This window comes from Zingiber officinale, chromosome 6B, assembly GCF_018446385.1.
Source record: "Zingiber officinale cultivar Zhangliang chromosome 6B, Zo_v1.1, whole genome shotgun sequence".
Lineage (NCBI taxonomy): Eukaryota > Viridiplantae > Streptophyta > Magnoliopsida > Zingiberales > Zingiberaceae > Zingiber > Zingiber officinale.
The window spans coordinates 85,772,108-85,783,237 of record NC_055996.1 but is presented as its reverse complement, the minus strand read 5'-3'; the positions used below and the strand labels follow the sequence as shown (position 1 = coordinate 85,783,237).

At 37.2% G+C, this 11,130-nt stretch overlaps 1 non-coding gene across 1 annotated transcript; it reads right to left on the bottom strand.

Annotated features, from left to right (window-relative positions):
• Positions 1-9,980: 9,980 nt before the first annotated feature.
• On the bottom strand, positions 9,981-10,086 carry LOC121993311. The gene has a single exon (XR_006115173.1). It is a non-coding gene; the product is annotated as a small nucleolar RNA R71 (small nucleolar RNA).
• Positions 10,087-11,130: the final 1,044 nt, after the last annotated feature.

Genomic DNA, 11,130 nt, shown 5'->3' with positions numbered 1-11,130 from the left:
AAAAAAAAAAGAAGAAAGATATATATTGGCTCCAATGATCTTGAGCACAAATATAGCATAAAGATCGTAATCGTATAAAGTTAAGTAGAATAATTCTTTCAAGACACATTTAATTTCTCACTCTTTTTTTCCAATAGAAAAATATTAATTAGTCTATTTATTTATTGACAAATTGTTGAGACTTAAACTTACACTTGCGTTTGAAAGTCAAATATTTTAGTATTCGATTTTCCAAATCAAGTCGTTATTAAGTGATAAAAATGGCATATGTCATTAATTTAGGGTCATCTTACAGATCTAAATAATCATCTTTAGTTTGTTATGGATGATAATACTATAGTTAATCTTAAATGGGCAGGGGACTTATATGTCAAATAGTATGGTCGAAAGATTGCAACTTAGACATGGAAGGCCTTGAGGTGTGAAATAAGGATTATTAGTAGGAGGATCAAAGAGTTAGTGAAGGCTACTATTGTCGTCTAAAATATAAAGATGAAAATAAACAATAATAATAAATCAAAAATAAATCCAGATAAAAAGGGCATCGTTAGAAATGAAATTTAACTTCAGGCCAAGATATGCAAGGTAAAAACAGCTTCGTTTAAATTTTTATTGATTTAATAAAATGCATATGGATGTTTTAACAATGAAATCTAAATTTTGTTAAATATTGTTAAAATTGAATATCATTTCCCTGTTATTTGACTTACATTGTATTACCAAACTATAATGTACGAACTTGACTGATATTAATTCATAAAGTCTTGCCAATATATAATAGGCTTCTATTAAGTTGTTCTAAAATCTACTTAATTCTCCCAACTCAATCTTGTATAGCCATCATTGATCATGAAAAAAAAACATTACTTGGTTCTAAATATTCTTACATACATATAACCAATTAATTGTGTAAATGTATTTGGTATCATTCATGGTCAATAGTGTTGATAATCTTTCAATAGTTTAGACAAAATTATTTTTTAAAAAAATTCTAAAAGGCTAGCATAAAATGAAATTACAGATAATATAAAATATAAAGAACATGAAAAAGGTAAAATGATCCTTGCATAATTAATTTCATTAACATTTGTTTTTTTCCAAACTTTTCATAGATGAACAAACATTACTCATTATCCTTCTTATAATTTATGAATGGTACATACATGAGTTAATCATCTTAATTAGCTAGATAGCACTAAATCTATTCATCCTTATCTTAATTTATACGTAAGCTTTGTCATACGTTTTGTCCATCATTCAAAAATAGAAGTTTCTCCATTCTTTCTTGAAGAATAAGATGATAAACATACCCCATAATCTAGTAAATGTTAGTGTGTGTACTTATGTGCCAAAACACTCCTTATGTATTTTGTGGATAATTATTTAATAAAGGCAAGAATTTATCATTAATTATTTACTTTTCTGTACGTATATGATTAATGATAAAGTCCCACAGATTAATCGGTATATTAATCTGAAAACAATCCTTGATCAGATAGATATCTAGAGGGGGCATGGATATCTAGATCAACGCTGAGTATGATTAGGTCGAGATAGACCGGAGGGATGAATATCCAAGTTGTACTTGGGGATGCCTTGAGTTTAGAGGTACACTGGACACGACCCGCTCAAGAGGAGACCACATATTAAGCATCATTGGTTATTCCTCTTATGAACGAGTGTAACTCGATCTTTTGACTTGAGACCTTCATTTATTCTATGCGTGGAGTTATGTGCTTTGATGCCATTAAAAGCAGTCTTTAATCAGATTGTGATTAATACGGTAGTTAGGTGTATGACAAAACGTAGAGAGAATATTGTTGAGTCAATAGAGGATTCATCGCTCTCTTGGATTATGAGTTAACATCCTGACCGCTTGATAGAGATATTAGTGACTCAAAATCCATTGCCATGGGAGGAATGATTTATCATTCAAGAGGAGTCTATTATATCTTGGAAATCAAGTAAAACAATTAATTTGGTAATGATGCATAATGTATCGAATTAATTGGGATGTAGACTTTAGATGAAGAGATTGAATTACACAGTAATCAGTTCATAGTGGTTTACAGTTTATGACTGATATTAATTTTATCGCGTTGGGTGGCTAAAAACTGTTGCTAGACGGTTACCTTAGTTTATGTATGGATTTACACTGCATTCGTGTATAAAACCTAGAGGGTCGCACGCATAGCACGTAGACATGAACAATGGTATCAGAAGCTAGTCGAGATAAAGATCAAATATGGATTTATTTGATACAAGAAGAGAGAATTCGAATAGCCATAATCATGATGATTAATGGAGAATTCGAAGAGTCGTCATAATGATAATTAATAAAGAATTTGAAGAGTTATCATAATGAAGGTTATAAATGAAGAATTTATGGAGCCTATAATTCTTCATCTTCCTTATTAATGAAGATCATAAATGATGAATTAATTGAAAGCTTAACTCTTCGTATTCCTTGGAAGCTATAAATAGCCATCCTCGAAAGATGCAATTGAGATTAATTCTCTCCGAGTTTTCCTCGTCAACTTTTTCTTTGCTCGGAAGAGATCGTAGTGCTTCCAAGGCTTTGTCGATCCAAGAGGCTAGCACCTAACGGATCGTATCAAGTTCGTGATCTAGTGCGCGTGGATACCGCTAGAGGAGTCACACGTGGGGCTCTTATCTGTCTATCTGTCTGTGATATCATTCACACCTATCGAGGACTCGAGGTATGTTTTATATTACTTTTGTGTAAAACTATATGTACCACGAAAAGATCCATGATCAATATATGTTTTCCGCTGTACTCCGAACCCAACAGTAACATATATAATCTTGTCTAAAAAATTAAAGAGATGGTGTACTGACAATGGTGGCTTGGTTGTTGACTGGAAGAAGACTTTTTACTCCGAGAAAAGATTTTCCTTCGATCCTACGCACACTAAGATGAGCAAACAAATTGTCAATACCCAGAAACTAGGGGGAAGTCCCTAGCGAAGGCTTTCCAATGCTCAAGTCAGTACAAATTTCAGACGGATGAATGAAGAATAGTAGAGAATATGCACCCGAGAATAAGCCTGAGATGTTGAAGGACGTACCTTGCCAACGAAGAGGACCCCCCTTTATATACCACTTCTCATAACCTCCATAATCATAAGATGTTGAATAATATCAGAGGTTCTCATATAACCAATCTTGCCTCTTAAATCGTTCCTTGACAAATTTAATGTTTAAAGCCCGGCTAAAGATCCTACAGCTATGGAAATCTCCCCAATAACACTATTATTTGAAAGGTCTATATTTTTCACCCAGTAAAGATTGGAGGAAAAGATATATTCATCTCCCTTAGTGAAAATTGATATACTATTACCTCCTCCAAATTGCATTACTTCATTCATTGATCATGCAGTTGAAACTGTCTCAACCATTACTCTTGTTGGGGATGTTATTGCTTTGAAATTGCCAAAGGAATAGTGTACTTCTCCTAATAAATTATTATTGTATGAAACCCTGGCCATCCGCTCTTGTGCACGACTGATGTGTCGCAGCAGATGAGTATTGACAACCGTGTCATGGTAGTAATGACAAAAAAAAAAAAGTAGTTATGGAAAATAATCTCGAATTGATTTCAATCAATTGAGATTTATCATATTTGATATCATTATGAAAGATTGACAGTAAAAGATAATATTTTCAAATTTATTATACTCACTATTACGTTTATTATTATTATTATGATTGTATGTCATATTTAATATTTCTATTATTAGTTAGACAATTTATATAAATAAATCTTTGACTTCATCAATATGACCATAATTATTTTCTTTTATATTTCTTTTCTCTATCAATTTTATCATGGTATTAGAACGAATGATCCATCATCTCTTTTCTATTTCCATGAATTCTTTCTTTTGTTCTCTTTCCCTTTATTTTATTTAATTATTCTTTCTTTTTCCTTGAAGCTTCGTACGTCCCTTGCTCCATTCTCTACAAAAGCAAAAAGGTTTTTCGTTTTTCGTTTTTCGTTTTTCCACCTCCTCCTTTTCTTCCTTCGCCCCTCACGAAGAAAAAAAGTGAATCTCTCACTTTTCTTCCACCGACCAGAGGCAACCCACCACCTCCTCCTTTGCTACCAACACAACAATTACTTCCATTGCAGGCCAAGGGGTTGTGCTTCTCCTTGTCGTCGGCCAAATAACTGACGCCCACAACAAGTGGCCATCACCATCCACCATGTTTTTAATTTCCAGCCACTAAAAATTATTCCAGCAAAGTCTAATTTTATCGAGGGACGAGCTATTTATTTTTATGTTAGATACTCAACGACATCACAATGGCTAAAAGCAAAGTTCAGATCGATATCAAATTTGTCGTATCGTTTGGTCATACTTGTATTCAGTGTTATAAAAGATTTGATCGATTTTATAGTCGAAGAAAATGTCAAATTTATCTCAGAATTGGACATATTGGTATTCAATATCCTAAAAGATTTGACTCAAATTTTGCCGGTGGTCCTTCAACATCAGACAACCAACTATTTCACAAGGAAAACTTGCATCTTCAAATCGACCATCTCCTAATATAGTTTCATCGACTCCTGAGAACTCAAGATGACATCCGGATTCAGGAGCAACTCATCATTGTTAGTGCAATATCCCCTGGGTCAAGGTTGACCAAGTTGATTAAGCTTGAGTTGGCTCAAGTTTGAGTCTCGATGTTTGAGTTTCGATGTTTGACAATATATGGAGATTACATGAGCAATCATCCGATTGGGGAGATTGTTGATACAATTCTCCTCTAGTCTAGGACTGATCAGTTAAATGTGAAGAAGAGTCAAGTAAGTCAAAGGTTTGACCGGATACTTGACTGGGAAAATCTTAACTGGAGGTTAGGTAGGTGAAAGACCTAGTGAGTGAAACTAGGCAGTTGGAAAATCCTGGTGAGTGAATCCAGGTGAAAGACCTAGTGAGTGAAGCTAGCCAGGTAAAAGTCTCGGTGAGTGAAGTCGGACAGTGGAAAAATCCTAGTGAGTGAAGCTAGGTGCAAGTCCTGGTGAGTGAAGCCAAGTAGTAGAAAAGTCTTGGTGAGTGAAGTCATGCAGATGAAAACTACTGGTGAGTGAAGTTAGGCTACGATGGAAAGTCATAGTGAGTAAAGTTAGGCAGATGCAAAGACCAGGTGAGTGAAGCCAGGCACATGGAAATCCAGGTGGGTGAAGGTTGACCAGACACCTGGTATTGTGAAGTCCAAGTAGGTCAAAGGTCTGACCGGATACTTGACATAAGAAAATCCAGATGGGTTAAGGGTGACCGGGCATCTGGTGGAAGGAAGTCCAAGTGGGACATGGAGGATCGGACACTTGGCACGAGACGGTAAGTCCAAGTGGGTCAAGGGTGACCGGACACTTGGCACGAGAAGAAAAGTCCAAGTGGGTCAACCGGATACTTGGTGAAGAAGTCCCAACAGGTCAAGGTTGACTGGATGCTAGGCATGAAGAAGTCCCAACAGGTCACGGTTGACTGGATGTTGGGTTTGAGAACCTTAGACTTGAGTTAAGCAAGTCAAAGGAAGGTCAATCGATCAATTGATCGATTGAATTGTGATTCAATCGATCAACTGATCTATTGAAGGTGGGCTGCGATTGAAGGCTGACCCAATCGATTGATTGGGAAGTAAAATCACTAGCACAGAATGCTACCCAATTGATCAGCCGATCGATTGAGCACCACCAATCAATCCACTGATCGATTGGGGGCTGGTTTTCTCGCGTGATCGTGAGAAAACCTGAATCGATCGATCGATTTATTTAGATAGTTTCCAACAGAGCACAGAGGTACTCTGAATCGATCAACCGATCAATTCAAGCCTCCCCAATCGATTGGTCAATCGATTGAGATATGATCATTGTGGAGGAAAGCGCTCAAAAGCCTTTTTCCTCGCAACGATTCAACAGTTCTTCACTCTCCATTCCTTGCGATAATTTCTCACAGGTTTACGCCAGTTCTTGAAGTTTCTTGGAGCAAAGTGTTGCTGCACTTCCAAGGTCAAGAGGCAATTCACACAAGAAGAAGAAGTTAGCTAGGGTTTCATTTGTGTAAAATCTTGTAAAATTTTCTTTGTATTTGCTTCTTCTTTTCTTCTTGTTGTATTGATGTACAAGGCTTCTCCGCCTTTGGTAGTTACCGAGAAGGAGTGTTTTTCTTAGTGGAGAGTGTGTCGTGTGTAGATCCTTGGATTAGTCATCTCTTCTCGAGGTGGATACCAAGTAAATATACGTGTTAGCATTGTGAGTCTCGTTTCAAGTTCTTATCGATGCATATCATCATCACGAAGCAAGCAAACGAAGCGCAACGAGCTATTAACCCATTCCCTCTAGCTACAAATCGATTCTAACAAGTCGTATTAGAGCGAGATCTCTCTTCACCGGAATCATCGCCTGAAAGGGCAACAAGCTAGAGGGAGAAGAAGTTGAAGCAAATTTCAACAAGTTAAAGATTTTATCAAAGGCTCAACTTCAAGATGGAATTCCGAGATGAACTCAGATTCGACACAAGGGTGCCTCCACCATTCACATCAATGACAAGCTTCGATTCGTAGAAATCAAAAAATGAAAATTTCTTCATGATGGAGAAAGAGCAATGGTTTGCTCTAATAGAAGGCTTTGAAGCTCCAAGAGATTCAAAAGGCAAAATTCTCAAGAAAAGCAAATGGAGCCAAGAGCAAATTCAAAAAAATGAGGCTAATGATAAAGTGACTAAAGTGTTGGTCAACATATTGCCGAGCAACATTTTGAAGCAAATAGGAGAATTTGAAGATGCCAATGGACTATGGAGCAAATTGGCTAAACTTCATGAGGTCCCCTCCACTGCTCCAAACTAAGAAGAATCCAAAGAGGGTGACTCATTGGATCAAGATCAAGAGGAAGAGGACCTGAAGTTGAGAGATGCTCAACTTCCGAAGAAGAAGTCCAAGAAACTTCACCCTTAAAGGAGGGCTACCAAAAGAGCAAAGAGGGAGCATACTCTTTGTTTCATGTGCAAGAGGATGAAGATGAAGAGGCCTCCACCTCTAGGATTGAGGGGGAGCGTCATTCACTAACACCAGAGTAAGAAGACGCTTCCACCTCCAAGTAAAATGAAGAAGAAGATGGTGTCACCTCTACAAATCAAGAAAAATCAAATGGAGGATCATGTGCCACTCCTACAAGCAAAGGTATAACCATTTCAATTTTAAATAATAAAAATCATATTATATACTTTGAGTGTAAGAAAAAAGGATACTACAAGAGTAAGTGTCCTAAATTGAACAAGAGGAAGGGTCAAGTGGCACCTAAAGGTAAAGAGAAGCCCAAGGAGACCGACCCTGTGATAAAGAAGTGCAAGGAATACACTGTGTGTTTCTTGTACCATCAAAAAGGACATTATCGGAGTGATGTGCGTAGATTATATACACTTGTTTAGCATGTTTTGATGCACATTCACATACTTTGTACATGCTTTGTCTACGTATTTTCATACTTCCAGCTTTCCTTTTAAGCATATTTACTCTTTTTGTTCGGAGATCTGCTTTTGTGCATTTTCTGTACACAGGAGTCGAATTTGGTGAAGGTTTCGTGTTCAAGGCCAAATCTGCAAGCGAAGCAAAGGAGGAAAGCACCATTCTTGTACCTCACACGACCCTGCCATGGGGGATTGCCTAGGCCGTGTGTGGATCACTGCCCATGTGTTTGCAGCAGGAAAGGAAGTGGCCATGGCCGTGTGAACCTCACACGGCCGTGCCAAGATGAGAACCCAGAGGAAGCCAGGCCGTGTACACTACATGGTCGTGCAAGCCTTCCAGAGCCGAAGAATGCCCTGGCCGTGTGCTACACACGACCCGTGCAACAATTCCAGAGGCCAAGAATCCCCTGGTCGTGTGCTTCACACGACTCGTGCAGGAGCTCCAGAGCTGGAGGCAGTGCAAGCCGTGTGGATCTACACGGCCGTGTAAGGAGTGCAGTGGCAGAGCCAGACATGGCCGTGTCTCACACACGGCCGTGTGGGACAGGCAGAGAGGGGAATGAGCCAGGCCGTGTCCCACACACGGCCAGGTCCTGGGGCCGTGTGGCGCCCGATTTTCCCCCTCTATATAAAGGTTTCTTCTTCATTTCAAAGGGGATCTTCTCCCTTTTGGGAGGGAAGCAAGATTGGGGCGTTCCTTACCTTCTTGGAGGGATTTTCAACGATCTAAGGGTGGGTCTTCAACGTTTCAACTCCGGGGAATGAGGATTGGATCCGAAGACGGTTTTTCATTGTAGATAAGCTTTTCTTCCCTTTCTTTCTTGGATTTGGGATTAAGATGTTTGTCTCTTCCTTATGTTTGGGATTCTTTCCTTGTTCCATGGATTAGATCTCTTGTTCTAGGATGGAGGGAGTATTTGTAATGGAGATTTGATGTAAACTCTTGTGGATTTGCCAAAATACCTATTTCTATGATTTTTCCCTGTTTGTATCTATTCTTTCTTGTGTGGATTGTTGTGATTAGGACTTTATTACCATGCTTGATTGAATATTTGAATATATTGTGGATCTTGTATGGATTGCTTCTCATTCTATTTTCCGAGGGGCGTTCGTGACAGGAACATGCTCGTGTAAGGACATTTGAGGGGTAATCTTGAGAGGAAAATTAGGTATTTCAAAAGGGTAGGATGGATTGGATGCATTAATCTTTATATCTTAATGAGGTTGAGAAGTAGTGGATTTCTATATTGATTATCCGAGGGATGCACGTGACAGGCAAGCCCGTGTAAGGACAACATAGGGTTCATACCTAATTGATCACATTTAGATATATTTCAGTTCTATGTCAGTTGTCTATTGCAAGAGAGAATCGACAACCTTCTACAAATGATGGACAATTGAGGAATACGATTTGGTAGATCATTACATTGAATAACATTACAAAGAAACCAAAACTCCTAGAACATACCTTTATCGTTGCCCTATTTCTTATTTCTTATTCTTTCATTTCTTTGTTTACATTTCATAGTTACACTTAGCTTTTGTAAATCAATTGATTGGTTGTTTAGCTTACTCTCATTGAGACTTCTTTAGTGCTTATTCCAGTCCCTGTGGATTCGATATTTTTTATTATTATTTACGACATATCCGTACTCTTGCGGAGAGTCAACAAGTTTTTAGCACCGTTGCCGGGGACTACGCTATAACATTAGAGATTATCAATTGGGTTAGACTAAACATAAACTTTTCTTTTCTTTTCGTTAGCATAATTGTAACTAATCTTTAGAATTCTGTTTTTCTTGTATATCTTTCTACTTCTTGTCAATTCCTTTTCGTTGCAATTTTAATTCTGTATTTTTAATTTCTAACATTCTAGTCTAATTTTTCTCTCTTTCAATTTAGTTTCTTTCTTATTTTCTTTTGTAAACATATCTTGCAATCTTGTTCTTGGCATATGAATTATTCTAGATATTTTTCTTGTTCCTTTTATCTTTTCTTTCTTGTTTTCATTATGCACTTTCTTTCTTGCAATTTGAATTTTGCATTTTCTTTCTTGCTTTTCATATTGTATTTTATTTCTTGTTTTTTATTCTTGAATATCCATGAGCACTAACATGTCAAGTAGGCCCATGAGAAATTTTTCTACACCTTTTTTTGCAAAATTTTTGTCTCCCATTATGCAACCTCAAATTGAAGCAGAAAGTTTCCAACTAGACCCAGAGTTAATTTTCATGATACAAGATCACAAATTTGGAGGAGAAGTATCAGAAAGTTCTTATCTGCATCTTGAAACATTTTTAGAGATTTGTGATATGGTGAAATGTGAAGGAGTGTTAGCAGATGCAGTTCGATTGATGGCATTTCCTTTCAGTATCAAGGATAAAGCAAAGACTTGATTATATTCTCTCCATCCTCAAAGTATCACAAGTTGGGAGTAATTGGAGAAGAAATTTTTGAATCATTTTTTCCCTCCAAGCAAAACAGTGTATATGAGGAATTGCATAATAAATTTTGCTCAGGCATATGGAGAATCATTATTTGAAGCATGGGATAGATTCAAGAGTCTTCTAAGACAATGCCCTCATCATGGTTTTGAAAAATGGATGATTCTGCACATATTCTATGGGGGAATTTCTTTCTCAGACAAGAGTTTATTGGATTCATCAGCTGGAGGTTCTTTTATGGACAAGAGTGTAGATGAAGCATATATGTTAATTGATCAAGTGACATTGAACCTCCATGAATGGTCGAACATAAGTTGGATGAAATCTCCTTCAAACATTCAAGAAGTGCAAGCCATAAATGCTATAGAGCCTGTCAAACAAATTGTAACTCAACCATTTATAAGTTTTGAAAATCATAAGTCACAAAACGGGAAGTTCAAACATTTGGGGGGTAAAGATTGAAAGTATTGTTTCAAAATGATTTAAAGAAGATCCCCCTCCTTCGCAGACAAGATCTAGTGAAAAGTGTGATGATATTGGGTTGAGAGTTGGAAAAAATCATGAAGAACTTCTGAAGAAGGACATGTTTAGAATTGAGGAGAAGAACAATAGAAGACCACATGAACTCAGTTCCATTATTCCAAGAGGTTCCCAAATGCCACAAGTATCTTTCCCTCAATGATTGATCATACCAACACTAGATAAGCAAGTTGAACCTCCCCCACAAGCTAAAAGAGAATATGGGAAATTAGAAGTACCTTTTCCAGGACCTTCACTAAGGGTTCCTTTTCCACAAAGGTTAGTGGGGGACAATGAAAATAAAGACTTTGGCAAATCCTGTGACACTAATATGGTTGAGTGCAGATTTTTGAATGTGTATGAAGATAAGGACTCTTCAGATGAGGATTTTAGTGATAATGCAGTGGTAAATAAGTTTTCAGATCTACCTTCAAATTTTATAGGGTGTTATAGTGACATTGAATTTTCAGATGATGAATGTGATGTGGTAGATCAACTTAAAACTGCAAGTGAAGTTATTGATCCTCTTGTTATTGATTCTCCTATTGAGGATATAGATGTTGGTTTATTTTTTGATGTATGTGTTGATGATGATGTTTTGGAAGAATGTGTAGGGAGCTGTGTTGTGAAAGCAGCATCTCAAGGATCACAACCTTTGTCCACACAACCCTTAG